The sequence below is a fragment of the Hordeum vulgare genome, chromosome 7H (assembly GCF_904849725.1).
Source record: "Hordeum vulgare subsp. vulgare chromosome 7H, MorexV3_pseudomolecules_assembly, whole genome shotgun sequence".
Lineage (NCBI taxonomy): Eukaryota > Viridiplantae > Streptophyta > Magnoliopsida > Poales > Poaceae > Hordeum > Hordeum vulgare.
Genome location: NC_058524.1, coordinates 123,821,458 through 123,840,448, shown reverse-complemented (window position 1 = coordinate 123,840,448; position 18,991 = coordinate 123,821,458).

Genomic DNA, 18,991 nt, shown 5'->3' with positions numbered 1-18,991 from the left:
GACTCCACCTTCCAAACCAAGTAGGACTCGGTTTGGGGGGGGAGACCTTCCCCCTTGGTTCGGCCGACCCCTTTTGGGAGTCCTTGGACCCCAAGGCAAGGCTCCCCCCTCCTCCTCCTATATATAGTGGGGTTTTAGGGCTGATTTGACACAACTTTGCCATGGCAGCCCGACCACATATCTCCACGGTTTTACCTCTAGATCATGTTTCTGCGGAGTTCGGGCGGAGCCCTGCTGAGACGAGATTATCACCAACCTCTGGAGCGCCCTCACGCTGCCGGAGAACTCTTCTACCTCTCCGTCTCTCTTGCTGGATCAAGAAGGCCGAGATCATCGTCGAGCTGTACGTGTGCTGAACGCGGAGGTGCCGTCCGTTCGACACTAGATCGTGGGACTGATCGCGGGGCGGTTCGCGGGGCGGATCGAGGGACGTGAGGACGTTCCACTACATCAACCGCGTTCACTAACGCTTCTGCTGTACGGTCTACAACGGTACGTAGATCACACATCCCCTCTCGTAGATGGACATCTCCATGATAGGTCTTCGTGCGCGTAGGAAATTTTTTGTTTCCCATGCGACGTTCCCCAACAGTGGCATCATGAGCTAGGTTCATGCGTAGATGTCTTCTCGAGTAGAACACAAAAGTTTTTGTGGGCGGTGATGTGCGTTTTTCTGCCCTCCTTAGTCTTTTCTTGATTCCGCGGTATTGTTGGATCGAAGCGGCTCGGACCGACATTACTCATATGCTTACGAGAGACTGGTTTCATCGCTACGAGTAACTCCGTTGCTCAAAGATGACCGGCGAGTGTCGGTTTCTCCAACTTTAGTTGAATCGGATTTGACCGAGGAGGTCCTTGGATGAGTTTAAATAGCAATTCATATATCTCCGTTGTGGTGTTTGCGTAAGTAAGATGCGATCCTAGTAGATACCCATGGTCACCACGTAAAACATGCAACAACAATTAGAGGACGTCTAACTTGTTTTTGCAGGGTATGCTTGTGATGTGATATGGCCAACAATGTGATGTGATATATTGGATGATGAGATGATCATGTTGTAATAGTTAATATCGACTTGCACGTCGATGGTACGGCAACCGGCAGGAGCCATAGGGTTGTCTTTAAACTAACATTTGTGCTTGCAGATGCGTTTACTATATTGCTAGGACATAGCTTTAGTAGTAATAGCATGAGTCGCATGACAACCTCGATGGCGACACGTTGATGGATATCATGATGATGGAGATCATGGTGTGATGCCGGTGACTAGAAGATCATGCCGGTGCTTTGGTGATGGAGATCAAGAAGCACATGATGATGGCCATATCATGTCACTTATGAATTGCATGTGATGTTAATCCTTTATGCACCTTATCTTGCTTAGAACGACGGTAGCATTATGAGGTGATCTCTCACTAAAATTTCAAGACGAAATTGTGTTCTCCCCGACTATGCACCGTTGCGACCATTCTTCGTTTCGAGACACCACGTGATGATCGGGTGTGATAGACTCAACGTTCACATACAACGGGTGCAAAACAGTTGCGCACGCGGAACACTCGGGTTAAGCTTGACGAGCCTAGCATGTGCAGACATGGCCTCGGAACACATGAGACCGAAAGGTCGAGCATGAATCGTATAATTGATATGATTAGCATAGAGATGCTTACCACTGAAACTATTCTCGACTCACGTGATGATCGGACTTGAGGTAGTGGATTTGGATCATGTACCACTCAAATAACTAGAGAGATGTACTTTTTGAGTGGGAGTTCTTAAGTAATATGATTAATTGAACTAATTGTCATGAACATAGTCTAATGGTCTTTGCGAATTACGATGTAGCTTGCGCTATAGCTCTACTGTTTTTATATGTTCCTAGAGAAAATTTAGTTGAAAGTTGATAGTAGCAAACTTTGCAGATTGAGTGTGTAAAACCGAGGATTGTCCTCGTTGCTGCGCAGAAGGCTTATGTCCTTAATGCACCACTCGGTGTACTGCACCTCGAGCGTCGTCTGTAGATGTTGTGAACATCCGACATACACGTTTCTGATGACTACACGATAGTTCAGTGCAAAATACTTAATGGCTTAGAAGCAAGGCGCCGAAGACGTTTTGAAACGTCACGGAACATAAGAGATGTTCTAAAGAGATGAAATTGTGATTTCATGCTTGTGCCCTTGTTAAGAGGTATGAGACCTCCAACAAGATTCTTTGTCCACAAAGTAAAGGAGAAAAGCTCAATCGTTGAGCGTGTGCTCAGATTGTCTGAGTACGACAATCGCTTGAATCAAGTGGGAGTTAATCTTCCAGATGAGATAGTGATGGTTCTCCAAAGTCACTGCCACCAAGCTATGAGAGCTTCGTGATGAACTATAACATATAAAGGATAGATACAATCATCCTTGAGCGATTCGCGATGTTTGACACTGCGAAAGTAGAAATCAAGGTGCATCAATAGTTGATGGTTAGTAAAACCACTAAGTTTCAAGAAAGGCAAGGGCTAGAGGGGATACTTCGTGAAACGGCAAAACAGTTGCTGCACTAATGAAGAGACCCAAGATTAAACCCAAACCCGAGACTAAGTGCTTCTCTAATGAGGGGAACAGTCACTGAGGCGGAGCAATTCTAGATACTTGGTAGATAAGAAGGCTGGCAAAAGTCGAAAGAAGTATATTTGATATACATGATGTTGATGTGTACTTTACTAGTACTCCTAGTAGCACGAGGGTATTGGATACCGGTTCGGTTGCTAAGTGATTAGTAACACGAAATGAAAGCTACGGCATAAACGGAGACTAGCTAAAGGCGAGGTGACGATACGTGTTGGAAGTGTTTCCAAGGTTGATATGATCAAACGTCGCACGCTCCCTCTACCATCGGGATTGGTGTTAAACCTAAATAATTGTTATTTGGTGCTTGCGTTAAGCATGAACATGATTGGATCGTGTTTATTGCAATACAATTATTCATTAAAGAGATTAATGGTTACTCTATTTGCTTGAATAATCACCTTCAATGGTTTATTGAATCTCGATCGTAGTGTTGCACATGTTCATGATATTGGTGCCAAAAGGATACGAGGTAATGATGATAGTACCACTTACTTGTGGCACTGCCGCTTGAGTCATGTTGGTATAAATTGCATGAAGAGGCTCCATGCTGATGGATCTTTATACTCACTTGATTTTGAATCACTAGTGACATGCAAATCATACCACATGAGCAAGGCCTTGTTTTCATTGAGATGAAACAAGATAGTAACTTGTTGGAAGTGATACATTTTGATGTATGCAATCCAATGGGTGCTGAGGCGCGCAGTGGATATCATTATGTTCTTACTTCAATGACGATTTGAGTAGATACAAGAGTATTTACTTAATGAATCACAAGTCTGAAATATTGAAAAGTTCAATTCTGTTTCAGAGTGAAGTTCGTCGTAACAAGAGGATAAACTGTCTACGATATGATCATAGAAATGAATATCTGAGTTACGAGTTTTGGTACGCAGTTAAGACAATGTGGAAATTGTTTCGCAGTTCATGCCACCTGGAACATCATAGTGTGATGATGTGTCTGAACGTCATAGCCACGCACTATTTGGTATGGTGCATGCTAAGATGTCTCTTATCGAATTACCACTATCGTTTATGGGTTATGCATTAGAGACAACCGCATTCACTTTAAAATAGGGCACCGCGTATTTCCGTTGAGATGACACAGTATAGACTGAGGTTTAGAGAAATCTAAATTGTTGTCTCTTGAAAATTTGGGGCTTCGACACTTATGTGGAAAAGTTTCAGTCTGATAAGCTCGAACCCAAAGCGGATAAATGCATCTTCATAGGATATCCAAAACAGTTGGGTACATCTCCTATCTCAGATCCGGAAGCAAAGTGTTTGTTTCTAGAAACGGGTTCTTTCTTGAGGAAAGGTTTCTCTCAAAAGAATTGAGTGGGAGGGTGGTAGAACTTGATGAGGTTATTGAACCATCACTTCAACCAGTGTGTAGCAGGGCGCAAGAAATTGTTCCTGTGGTGCCTACACCAATTGAAGTGAAAGCTGATGATGGTGATCATCGAGCATCGGATCAAGTTACTACAAGCCTCGTTGGTTGACAAGGTCGCGTACTACTGCAGAGTGGTACGGTAACCCTGTCTTGGAGGTCATGTTGTTGAGCAACAGTGAACCTACGAGTTATGGAGAAAGCAATGGTGGGCCCGGATTCCGACAAATGGCTGGAAGGCATGAAATCCGAGAGAGGATCCATGTATGAAAACAAAGCGTAGACTTTGGAAGAACTATTTGATAGTCATAGGACTATTGAGTAAAGATGGATCTTTAAAAGGAAGACAAACGATGATGGTGATAAGTCACTATTAAGAAAAGCTCGACTTGTCGCAAAGATGTTTCCGACAAGATCAAATAGTTGACTATGATGAGACTTTCTCAGTCATAGCGATGCTAAAAGTCTGTTGGAATTATGTTAGTAGTTGCTGCATTATTTATGAAATATTGCACATAGGATGTCAAAACATTGTTTCCTCGACGGTTTCCTTGAGCAAACATTGTATGTGATACAACCAGGAGGTTTTGTCGATCCTAAAGATACTAGCAAGTATGCAAGCTCCAGCGATCCTTCAATGGACTCGTGCAAGCATCTCGGAGTTGGAATATACACTTTGATGAGATGATCAAAGATTTTGGGTTTGTACAAGGTTTATGAGAAACTTGTATTTCCAAAGAAGTGAGTGGGTGCACTATAGAATTTGTGATAAGTATATGTGGTTGACATATTGTGGATCAGAAGTAATGTAGAATTTATGTAAAGCATACAAGGTTGTTTGAAAGGAGTTTCAAAGGAATACCTGGATTGCGCTACTTGAACGTTGAGCATCAAAGATCTATGGAGATAGATCGAAAGCGCTTAATAAAAGTTTCAACAAGATGCATGCCTTGACAAGTTTTTTGAAGGAGTTCAAAATAGATCAGCAAAGAAGGAGTTCTTGACTGTGTTGTAAGGTGTGAATTTGAGTAAGACTCAAAACCCGACCACGGCAGAATAAAGAGAATAGACGAAGGTCATCTTCTGTGCCTTAGCCGTAGACTCTAAAGTATGCCATGCTGAGTACCGCACCGGATGTGTGCCTTGACTCAAAGTCTGTTAAGAGGTACAAAGAGTGATCCATGATTGAATCACTAGCAGCGGTCAAAATTTATCCTTAGTAACTGATGGACTAATGATTTTTTCTCGATTATGGAGGTGATTAAAGAGTTCGTCATAAAGGGTTACGTCGATGCAAGCTTTGACACTAATCCGAATAACTATGAGTAGTGAAACGGATTCGTATAGTATAGATATTTGGAGTATTTCCGAATAGCGCATAGTAGCAGCATCTATAAGATGACATAAAGATTTGTAAAGAACACACGAATCTGAAAGTTTCAGAACCGTTGACTAAAACCTCTCTCACGAGCAAGACGTGATCAGACCCCATAACTATATGGGTGTTGGATTCGTTGGAATCACATGGTAATGTGAACTAGATTATTGACTCTAGTGCAAGTGGGAGACTGTTGGAAATATGCCCTAGAGGCAATAATAAATTAGTTATTATTATATTTCTCTGTTCATGATAATCGTTTATTATCCATGCTATAATTGTATTGATTGGAAACAAAATACTTGTGTGGATACATAGACAAAACACTGTCCCTAGTAAGCCTCTAGTTGACCAGCTCGTTGATCAAAGATGGCCAAGGTTTCCTGGCCATAGGCAAGTGTTGTTACTTGATAACGGGATCACATCATTAGGAGAATCATGTGATGGACTAGACCCAAACTAATAGACGTAGCATGTTGATCGTGTCGTTTTGTTGCTACTGTTTTCTGCGTGTCAAGTATTTGTTCCTATGACCATGAGATCATATAACTCACTGACACTGGAGGAATGCTTTGTGTGTATCAAACGTCGCAACGTAACTGGGTGACTATAAAGATGCTCTACAGGTATCTACGAAGGTGTTAGTTGAGTTAGTATGGATCGAGACTGTGATTTGTCACTCCGTGTGACGGAGAGGTATCTCGGGGCCCACTCGGTAATACAACATCACACACAAGCCTTGCAAGCAATGTGACTTAGTGTAAGTTGCGGGATCTTGTATTACGGAACGAGTAAAGAGACTTGTTGGTAAACGAGATTGAAATAGGTATGCGGATACTGACGATCGAATCTCGGGCAAGTAACATACCGAAGGACAAAGGGAATGACATACGGGATTATATGAATCCTTGGCACTGAGGTTCAAACGATAAGATCTGCGTACAATATGTAGGATCCAATATGGGCATCCAGGTCCCGCTATTGGATATTGACCGAGGAGTCTCTCGGGTCATGTCTACATAGTTCTCGAACCCGCAGGGTCTGCACACTTAAGGTTCGACGTTGTTTTATGCGTATTTGAGTTATATGGTTGGTTACCGAATGTTGTTCGGATTCCCGGATGAGATCACGGACGTTGCGATGGTTTCCGGAATGGTCCGGAAATGAAGATTGATATATAGGATGACCTCATTTGGTTACCGGAAGGCTTTCGTGCATTACTGGAAAAGTTTCGGGCTCATCGGTAGTGTACTGGGAGTGCCGGGAGGGGTGCCGGGGACCATCGAGAGGGGTGTCACGCCCCAAGGGGTCTCATGGGCTATGGGAAGAGATAAACCAGCCCCTAGTGGGCTGGAATAAGTTCCCACTAAGGCCCATAAGGTTTGAGAAGGGAAAAACACAAGGTGGAAAGAGTTTTCAAGTGGGAAGGTGGAATCCTACTCCAAGTAGGATTGGAGTAGGACTCCTCCACCTCAAATTTCGGCCAAACCTTGAGGGTTTGAGGCTGCCTCCTCCCCTCCCTCCCTCCTATATATAGTGGGGTTTTAGGGCTGATTTGAGACAACTTTGCCACGGCAGCCCGACCACATATCTCCACGGTTTCACCTCTAGATCGCGTTTCTGCGGAGCTCGGGCGGAGCCCTGCTGAGATAAGATCACCACCAACCTCTGGAGCGCCATCACGCTATCGGAGAACTCTTCTACCTCTCCGTCTCTCTTGCTGGATCAAGAAGGCCGAGATCATCGTCGAGCTGTACGTGTGCTGAACGCGGAGGTGCCGTCCGTTCGGCACTAGATCGTGGGACTAATCGCGGGACGGTTCGCGGGGCGTATCGAGGGACATGAGGACGTTCCACTACATCAACCGCATTTACTAACGCTTCTGCTGTACGGTTTACAAGGGTACGGTGATCACACATCCCCTCTGGTAGATGGACATCTCCATGATAGGTCTTCGTGCGCGTAGGAAAATTTTTGTTTCCCATGCGACGTTCCCCAACACTATGGGTCCATAGCTAGTAGCTAGATGGCTTCTTCTCTCTGTTTGATCTTCAATACAATGTTTTCCGTGATTCCCATGGTGATCGATCTATTATAATCTTCTTTGGCGGTGTGTTTGTTGGGACTCGATGAATTGTGAGTTTATAATCATATTATTCATTGAAAGTAATTGAGTCTTCTCTGATCTTTATTCTGCATGATTGTTATGGCTTCATATTTTCTCTCTAATCTATCCCTTTGGTTTCGCAAACTAAACTGATTTATCTTCGGTGGGAGTGGTGTGTTGTAGTGGGTTCAATCTTGCGGTGCTCTACATCCTAATGACAAAGGGGACGAGACGCGTATTTGTATTGTTTCCACTAAGGGTAAAATGATGATGTTTATTCGAATTTATTGGGTTTACTTTTTCTATATCATATTACCTTGCTCCAAGCATTACTTAACTTAATACCTAGAGAGGCAAGCATAGAAAATGCTCTCGGGTAATAATAGTAGATGCAGAATTGTTTCAGTCTACTTGTTTATGGACGTGATGCCTATATACATGATCATTGACATGAATAACATCGTAACTATGCGCATCTATGTTAATTGCCCAAAAGTAATTTGTCTACCCACCGCGTGTTTTGCTTTCGAGAGAGAAGCCTCTAGTGAAAACTATGGGCCCCGGATCTACTTAATCATATTGCTAAAAACCTAAACACCTTGATGTAATTATTTACTTTTACTTTTTTACATATCTACTGAGGGAATCAATTCTTGCAACTAACGAGTTCAAGAGGATTGACAATCCTCTTGCTCGCATTGGGTGCAAGCGTTTGGTTTTGTGTGTGTAGGAGCTGACGACAAGAGTTTGCCTTGATTCTCCTATTGGTTCGATAAGCATTGGTTCTCACCGAGGGAAATACTTACCGCTACTACATTGCTTCACCCTTCCTCTTCGGAGGAAAACCCGACGTGGCTCACAAGTAATAGCAGAACAGCCAGCCAGCTGCAAGGGTGATGACCTCGTGCTTCATCTTTGATGGAAGACTATATCACAAAGCGTTCCCACTCGTGGTCATGGAGGATGTAGAACAAATGAGGAGGTTGTGGAGTAGGGGTGTTGTGGTGTGGAGTTAACAGGTGTGTCCGCCTTTAAATAGTGGATTCTGATGAGGCCAAGCGTGTGGGTGCGTCAATGCAAGGAGCCGGAGTTGGCTCCTAGGCCGGCTGCTTAATGGGAATCGGCCGTACATGCATTGGTGTGGTAGATATCCGCCCCACTCCATATAGAAAACGTCTTTCCGGTATTGAACAGATGCAAACACTCGGAACTCGGAACAGACAACTCTTTCCGCCGGTGCGTCGCTTCAATGCAGGGGCCGATGAGAGGGCGTGTCTGTTCTAGGCCATCGTCATTTGGAGCGGACGCTCTATAGTAGCATGAATGCGGGCAGCTAGCGAACGGGCAGGAATGCGCATGGACATGGGTGGAGGGTTTTCGATCGCTCGGGGTAGTCAAGAACAGGCCTGGCACGGTTTTCTGACGCCCACGCCCCCCTCCCCCCCACACACACTTTGTCACTAACTTGCGGTAAAAGCACGTCTGGACCCGTCCACATACCAATACAAGACTGTGTTGAATGGCTTCTGAGGTTCGAACCATGGTCTAGATGTATGTGTTGGAGAACATCGCATGCGAAACAAAAAATTTCCTACGCGCACGAAGACCTATCATGGTGATTTCCATCTACGAGAGGGGATGTTCGATCTACGTACCCTTGTAGACCGCATAGCAGAAGTGTTAGTGAACGCGGTTGATGTAGTGGAACGTCCTCACGTCCCTCGATCCGCCCCGCGAACCGTCCCGCGATCAGTCCCACGATCTAGTGCCGAATGGACGACACCTCCGCGTTTAGCACACGTACAGCTCGACGATGATCTCGGCCTTCTTGGTCCAGCAAGAGAGACAGAGAGGTAGAAGAGTTCTCTGGCAGCATGACGACGCTCCAGAGGTTGGTGGTGATCTTATCTCAGCAGGGCTCCGCCCGAGCTCCGCAGAAACGCGATCTAGAGGTGAAACCGTGGAGATATGTGGTCGGGCTGCCGTGGCAAAGTTGTCTCAAATCAGCCCTAAAACCCCACTATATATAGGAGGGAGGGAGGGGAGGAGGCAGCCTCAAACCCTCAAGGTTTGGCCGAAATTTGAGGTGGAGGAGTCCTACTCCAATCCTACTTGGAGTAGGATTCCACCTTCCCACTTGGAAACTCTTTCCACCTTGTGTTTTTCCCTTCTCAAACCTTATGGGCCTTAGTGGGAACTTATTCCAGCCCACTAGGGGCTGGTTTATCTCTTCCCATAGCCCATGAGACCCCTTGGGGCGTGACACCCCTCTCGATGGTCCCCGGCACCCCTCCCGGCACTCCCAGTACACTACCGATGAGCCCGAAACTTTTCCGGTAATGCACGAAAACCTTCCGGTAACCAAATGAGGTCATCCTATATATCAATCTTTGTTTCCGGACCATTCCGGCAACCCTCGTGACGTCCGTGATCTCATCCGGGACTCCTAACAACATTCGGTAACCAACCATATAACTCAAATACGCATAAAACAACGTCGAACCTTAAGTGTGCAGACCCTGCGGGTTCGAGAACTATGTAGACATGACCCGAGAGACTCCTCGGTCAATATCCAATAGCGGGACCTGGATGCCCATATTGGATCCTACATATTCTACGAAGATCTTATCGCTTGAACCTCAGTGCCAAGGATTCATATAATCCCGCATGTCATTCCCTTTGTCCTTCGGTATGTTACTTGCCCGAGATTCGATCGTCAGTATCCGCATACCTATTTCAATCTCGTTTACCGGCAAGTCTCTTTACTCGTTTCGTAATACAAGATCCCGCAACTTACACTAAGTCACATTGCTTGCAAGGCTTGTGTGTGATGTTGTATTACCGAGTGGGCCCCGAGATACCTCTCTGTCACACGGAGTGACAAATCCTAGTCTCGATCCATACTAACTCAACTAACACCTTCGGAGATACCTGTAGAGCATCTTTATAGTCACCCAGTTACGTTGCGACGTTTGATACACACAAAGCATTCCTCCGGTGTCAGTGAGTTATATGATCTCATGGTCATAGGAACAAATACTTGACACGCAGAAAACAGTAGCAACAAAACGACACGATCAACATGCTACGTCTATTAGTTTGGGTCTAGTCCATAACATGATTCTCCTAATGATGTGATCCCGTTATCAAGTAACAACACTTGCCTATGGCCAGGAAACCTTGGCCATCTTTGATCAACGAGCTGGTCAACTAGAGGCTTACTAGGGACAGTGTTTTGTCTATGTATCCACACAAGTATTTTGTTTCCAATCAATACAATTATAGCATGGATAATAAACGATTATCATGAACAAAGAAATATAATAATAACTAATTTATTATTGCCTCTAGGGCATATTTCCAACAGTCTCCCACTTGCACTAGAGTCAATAATCTAGTTCACATCACCATGTGATTCCAACGAATCCAACACCCATATAGTTATGGGGTCTGATCACGTCTTGCTCGTGAGAGAGGTTTTAGTCAACGGTTCTGAAACTTTCAGATCCGTGTGTTCTTTACAAATCTTTATGTCATCTTATAGATGCTGCTACTATGTGCTATTCGGAAATACTCCAAATATCTACTCTACTATACGAATCCGTTTCACTACTCATAGTTATTCGGATTAGTGTCAAAGCTTGCATCGACGTAACCCTTTACGACGAACTCTTTAACCACCTCCATAATCGAGAAAAATTCCTTAGTCCATCAGTTACTAAGGATAAATTTTGACCACTGCTAGTGATTCAATCATGGATCACTCTCTGTACCTCTCAACAGACTTTGAGTCAAGGCACACATCAGGTGCGGTACCCAGCATGGCATACTTCAGATTCTAGGGCCAAGGCATAGAAGACGACCTTCGTCTATTCTCTTTATTCTGCCGTGGTCGGGTTTTGAGTCTTACCCAAATCCACACCTTACAACACAACCAAGAACTCCTTCTTTGCTGATCTATTTTGAACTCCTTCAAAAACTTGTCAAGGCATGCATCTTGTTAAAACTTCCATTAAGCGCTTTCGATCTATCTCCATAGATCTTTGATGCTCAACGTTCAAGTAGCGCAATCCAGGTACTCCTTTGAAAAACTCCTTTCAAACAACCTTTTATGCTTCACAGAAATTCTACATTACTTCTGATCAACAATATGTCAACCACATATACTTATCAGAAATTCTATAGTGCTCCCACTCACTTCTTTGGAAATACAAGTTTCTCATAAACCTTGTACAAACCCAAAATCTTTGATCATCTCATCAAAGTGTATATTCCAACTCCGAGATGCTTGCACCAGTCCATTGAAGGATCGCTGGAGCTTGCATACTTGTTAGTATCTTTAGGATCGACAAAACCTCCTGGTTGTATCACATACAATGTTTGCTCAAGGAAACCATCGAGGAAACAATGTTTTGACATCCTATGTGCAATATTTCATAAATAATGCAGCAACTACTAACATAATTGTAACAGACTTTTAGCATGGCTACGAGTGAGAAAGTCTCATCATAGTCAACTGCTTGATCTTGTCGGAAACATCTTTGTGACAAGTCGAGCTTTTCTTAAAAGTGACTTATCACCATCGTCGTCTGTCTTCCGTTTAAAGATCCATCTTTACTCAATAGTCCTACGACCATCAAGTAGTTCTTCCAAAGTCTAGACTTTGTTTTCATACATGGATCCTCTCTCGGATTTCATGGCCTCCAGCCATTTGTCGGAATCCGGGCCCGCCATTGCTTTCTCCATAACTCGTAGGTTCACTGTTGCTCAACAACATGACCTCCAAGACAGGGTTACCGTACCACTCTGTAGTAGTACGCGACCTTGTCAACTTACGAGGCTTGTAGTAACTTGATCCGATGCTCGATGATCACCATCATTAGCTTTCACTTCAATTGGTGTAGGCGCCACAGGAACAACTTCCTGCGCCCTGCTACACACTGGTCGAAGTGATGGTTCAATAACCTCATCAAGTTCTACCACCCTCCCACTCAATTCTTTCGAGAGAAACCTTTCCTCGAGAAAGTATCCGTTTCTAGAAACAAACTCTTTGCTTTCGGATCTGAGATAGGAGATGTACCCAACTGTTTTGTATATCCTATGAAGATGTATTTATCCGCTTTGGGTTCGAGCTTATCAGACTGAAACTTTTTCACATAAGTGTTGAAACCCCAAACTTTCAAGAAACGGCAGTTTAGATTTCTCTAAACCTCAGTCTATACTATGTCATCTCAACGGAAATACGTGGTGCCCTATTTAAAGTGAATGCGGTTGTCTCTAATGCTTAACCCATAAACGATAGTGGTAATTCGGTAAGAGACATCATAGCATGCACCATACCAAATAGTGTGTGGCTATCACGTTCAGACACATCATCACACTATGATGTTCTAGGTGGCATGAACTGCGAAACAATTTCCACATTGTCTTAACTGCGTACCAAAACTCGTAACTCAGATATTCATTTCTATGATCATATCGTAGACAGTTTATCCTCTTGTTACGACGAACTTCACTCCGAAACAGAATTGAACTTTTCAATATTTCAGATTTGTGATTCATTAAGCAAATACTCTAGTATCTACTCAAATCGTCATTGAAGTAAGAACATAATGATATCCACTGCGTGCCTCAGCACCCATTGGACTCCATACATCAAAATGTATCACTTCCAACAAGTTACTATCTTATTGCATCTCAATGAAAACAAGGCCTTGCTCATGTGGTATGATTTGCATGTCACTAGTGATTCAAAATCAAGTGAGTATAAAGATCCATCAGCATGGAGCATCTTCATGCAATTTATACCAACATGACTCAAGCGACAGTGCCACAAGTAAGTGGTAGTATCATCATTACCTCGTATCTTTTGGCACCAATGAACATGTGTAACACTACGATCGAGATTCAATAAACCATTGAAGGTGATTATTCAAGAAAATAGAGTAACCATTATTCTCTTTAAATGAATAATCGTATTGCAATAAACACGATCCAATCATGTTCATGCTTAACGCAAGCACCAAATAATAATTATTTAGGTTTAACACCAATCCCGATGATAGAGGGAGCGTGCGACGTTTGATCATATCAACCTTGGAAACACTTCCAACACGTATCGTCACCTCGCCTTTAGCTAGTCTCCGTTTATGCCGTAGCTTTCATTTCGTGTTACTAATCACTTAGCAACCGAACCGGTATCCAATACTCTCATGCTACTAGGAGTACTAGTAAAGTACACATCAACATCATGTATATCAAATATACTTCTTTCGACTTTTGCCAGCCTTCTTATCTACCAAGTATCTAGAGTTGCTCCGCCTCAGTGACTATTCCCCTCATTACAGAAGCACTTAGTCTCGGGTTTGGGTTTAATCTTGGGTCTCTTCATTAGTGCAGCAACTGTTTTGCCGTTTCACGAAGTATCCCTTCTAGCCCTTGCCTTTCTTGAAACTTAGTGGTTTTACAAACCATCAACTATTGATGCTCCTTCTTGATTTCTACTTCCGCAGTGTCAAACATCGCGAATCGCTCAAGGATCATTGTATCTATCCTTGATATGTTATAGTTCATCACGAAGCTCTCACAGCTTGGTGGCAGTGACTTTGGAGAACCATCACTATCTCATCTGGAAGATTAACTCCCACTTGATTCAAGTGATTGTCGTACTCAGACAATCTAAGCACACGCTCGACGATTGAGCTTTTCTCCTTTACTTTGTGGACAAAGAATCTTGTCGGAGGTCTGGTACCTCTCAACAAGGGCACGAGCATGAAATCACAATTTCATCTCTTTAGAACATCTCTTATGTTCCGTGACGTTTCAAAACGTCTTCGGTGCCTTGCTTCTAAGCCATTAAGTATTTTGCACTGAACTATCGTGTAGTCATCAGAAACGTGTATGTCGGATGTTCACAGCATCCACAGACGACGCTCGAGGTGCAGCACACCGAGTGGTGCATTAAGGACATAATCCTTCTGCGCAGCAACGAGGACAATCCTCGGTTTTACAGACTCAGTCTGCAAAGTTTGTACTATCAATTTTCAACTAAATTTTCTCTAGGAACATATAAAAACAGTAGAGCTATAGCGCAAGCTACATCGTAATTTGCAAAGACCATTAGACTATGTATATGACAATTAGTTCAATTAATCATATTACTTAAGAACTCCCACTCAAAAAGTACATCTCTCTAGTCATTTGAGTGGTACATGATCCAAATCCACTATCTCAAGTCCGATCATCACGTGAGTCGAGAATAGTTTCAGTGGTAAGCATCTCTATGCTAATCATATCAACTATACGATTCATGCTCGACCTTTCGGTCTCATGTGTTCCAAGGCCATGTCTGCACATGCTAGGCTCGTCAAGCTTAGCCCGAGTGTTCTGCGTGTGCAACTGTTTTGCACCCGTTGTATGTGAACGTTGAGTCTATCAGTCCCGATCATCACGTGGTGTCTCGAATCGAAGAACTGTCGCAACGGTGCACAGTGGGGAGAACACAATTTCGTCTTGAAATTTTAGTGAGAGATCACCTCATAATGCTACCGTCGTTCTAAGCATAATAAGGTGCATAAAAGGATTAACATCACATGCAATTCATAAGTGACATGATATGGCCATCATCATGTGCTTCTTGATCTCCATCACCAAAGCACCGACACCTTCTTGTCACCGGCGTCACACCATGATCTCCATCATCATGATCTCCATCAACGTGTCGCCATCGGGGTTGTCATGCTACTCATGCTATTACTACTAAACTACATCCTAGCAAAATAGTAAATGCATCTGCAAGCACAAACGTTAGTTTAAAGACAACCCTATGGCTCCTGCCGGTTGCCGTACCATCGACGTGCAAGTCGATATTATCTATTACAACATGATCATCTCATACATCCAATATATCACATCACATCGTTGGCCATATCACATCACAAGCATACCCTGCAAAAACAAGTTAAGCGTCCTCTAATTTTGTTATTGCATGTTTTACGTGGTGACCATGGGTATCTAGTAGGATCGCATCATACTTACGCAAACACCACAACGGAGATATATGAATTGCTATTTAACCTTATACAAGGACCTCCTCAGTCAAATCCGATTCAACTAAAGTTGGAGAAACTGACACCCGCCGGTCATCTTTGAACAACAGAGTTACTCGTAGCGATGAAACAAGTCTCTCGTAAGCGTACGAGTAATGTTGGTCCGAGCCGCTTCGATCCAACAATACCGCGGAATCAAGAAAAGACTAAGGAGGGCAGCAAAACGCACATCACCGCCCACAAAAACTTTTCTGTTCTACTCGAGAAGACATCTACGCATGAACCTAGCTCATGATGCCACTGTTGGAGAACATCGCATGGGAAACAAAAAATTTCCTACGCGCACGAAGACCTATCATGGTGATGTCCATCTACGAGAGGGGATGTTCGATCTACGTACCCTTGTAGACCGCACATCAGAAGCGTTAGTGAACGCGGTTGATGTAGTGGAACGTCCTCACGTCCCTCGATCCTCCTCGCGAACCGTCCCGCGATTAGTCCCACGATCTAGTGCCGAACGGACGGCACCTCCGCGTTCAGCACACGTACAGCTCGACGATGATCTCGGCCTTCTTGATCCAGCAAGAGAGACGGAGAGGTAGAAGAGTTCTCCGACAGCGTGATGGCGCTCCAGAGGTTGGTGGTGATCTTATCTCAGCAGGGCTCCGCCCGAGCTCCGCAGAAACGCGATCTAGAGGTGAAACCGTGGAGATATGTGGTCGGGCTGCCGTGGCAAAGTTGTCTCAAATCAGCCCTAAAACCCCACTATATATAGGAGGGAGGGAGGGGAGGAGGCAGCCTCAAACCCTCAAGGTTTGGCCGAAATTTGAGGTGGAGGAGTCCTACTCCAATCCTACTTGGAGTAGGATTCCACCTTCCCACTTGAAAACTCTTTCCACCTTGTGTTTTTCCCTTCTCAAACCTTATGGGCCTTAGTGGGAACTTATTCCAGCCCACTAGGGGCTGGTTTATCTCTTCCCATAGCCCATGAGACCCCTTTGTCCTTCGGTATGTTACTTGCCCGAGATTCGATCGTCAGTATCCGCATACCTATTTCAATCTCGTTTACCAACAAGTCTCTTTACTCGTTCCGTAATACAAGATCCCGCAACTTACACTAAGTCACATTGCTTGCAAGGCTTGTGTGTGATGTTGTATTACCGAGTGGGCCCCGAGATACCTCTCCGTCACACGGAGTGACAAATCACAGTCTCGATCCATACTAACTCAACTAACACCTTCGTAGATACCTGTAGAGCATCTTTATAGTCACCCAGTTACGTTGCGACGTTTGATACACACAAAGCATTCCTCCAGTGTCAGTGAGTTATATGATCTCATGGTCATAGGAACAAATACTTGACACGCAGAAAACAGTAGCAACAAAACGACACGATCAACATGCTACGTCTATTAGTTTGGGTCTAGTCCATCACATGATTCTCCTAATGATGTGATCCCGTTATCAAGTAACAACACTTGCCTATGGCCAGGAAACCTTGGCCATCTTTGATGAACGAGCTGGTCAACTAGAGGCTTACTAGGGACAGTGTTTTGTCTATGTATCCACACAAGTATTGTGTTTCCAATCAATACAATTATAGCATGGATAATAAACGATTATCATGAACAAAGAAATATAATAATAACTAATTTATTATTGCCTCTAGGGCATATTTCCAACAGTATGCAAGCGGTTTGAGGGTTGGCGTTGTAGATGCCCTGACCCATAAATTTGATTTGGCATCCTTCTACACACATGGGGGCTAGTCCGTGGACATGGATGCATGAGCCGACCAAAAAATGCTACCAGAATACATTTCAAGTCAGGTTTCAACTGATCGAACAAAATTCATGCAAACACGATGGATTTCATCAAAGTTCGGATAGAAAATAGCACAAATCATCCATGCATAGCATGCAAACAAGTCTAGTACAAGAATAGTTCAAAGTCAACGAGATTAATCAGATGTTCGACAAGTTTTTCATGAATGGATCATGTCCTCTGACACATAATGCCCCTTCAGCTTCATCCAATAATGTATGTGCATAAATGGTTATCCCTTTGTTCTGTGATATATCATGGTAGCGCATGCATGCTACACAATGTGAAGAGCAACATTGCAGGAATGAATGAATCAATTAACAAGTTGAGCAAGAAAAAACAAAACCTACGATCTCCACCTCTATCGCGTGTAATGGCCACCTTGCCTCAAGTATATCAACCTTGTCACAAAAGTTGGCAACGAAGGTCTGGATGGCGTACCATCGATATGATAACGACCTGACATTGCTATCATAGATGATGTGCATGTCGTGGGGCAAAATGTGATTTCGTGCGTGAAACAATTCATGCACTAGCGGCCAACCATGAATCGCACAACAACTCATCCTTCATGCTCTATGTACCCCTCCATCCTTCTTACTCTAACAAAATGACAAGGCGTTTGAAAATAAGCTCGATGGCATTTGACTGAACACCTATCGGACGTGGTGTCCGCCATGGACGACGTCGACAGGGGGTGAAGTGTACCTGCCTACTGACGGGTCCTCGGTGGACGTAGCCACTGTGAAAGATGAGCGGGCGGGTTGGTGCTGGTTACAGTAGGTATGACAATGCATGTGTACCGGCCAGAGAGATACATCGGCACGGCAGAGAAGGAAGATGCAGATACAAAGTAAAGATCGAGAAGGGGTGGGATGAAAGAAAATGAGACCTGGAGGGGAGAGTTAGTGGGCCGAGGTGTCAGAATCCTACGTGGTTGATGTTTAGACTCCCGCAAGGTCTCCCCCGCTTTGCTTCCATTTTGTGAAAAAAATACACCTGGACCGTTCTACGGACCGATACAGATCCACGTTGAATGACACAACACCGTCCGAACGCCGGGGTCCGGACGTATGCGCGGATCGGTGTTAGAGATGACCTAGGGTGCGTTTGGCTCACAGATGTGTTTTAGGGCATTTTGCATACTTGTTCTGGTTAGGCCTGGATGAGCTAATGCAGGCTAAAAACCAACATCTACATGTAGATTGGTTGCGTGCATTAGGCTATTTGCATGAGGGGGCCAGTATGTTAGCATGTTGTTTGGTTGCGTGCGTCGGTGTTGGTTAGACAAACAACACGTTGTTTGGTTACAACTGGCCGTGGATGTGGTCATCACTTCTCACTAGTGGTGACCTTACCACACACACAACATTATCTTCTCCTAGATAGGAAACAAATGACATTTTATCCTAACTACTAGCAAATGACAGTACAAAATATTAAGTGCCAATAAGGCTGAATAGTCAAAAATTCAACAATGCTAACTAGGTGGAAGTTCATCCTCTTCCTCTTCCTCTCATTCTTCTCTTACTCTTCTTCTCCTACCGTGGAAGGTACTCCTTCCGTTCTTAAATATAAGATCTTTTAGAGATTACACTATGGACTACATATGAATGTATATAGACAT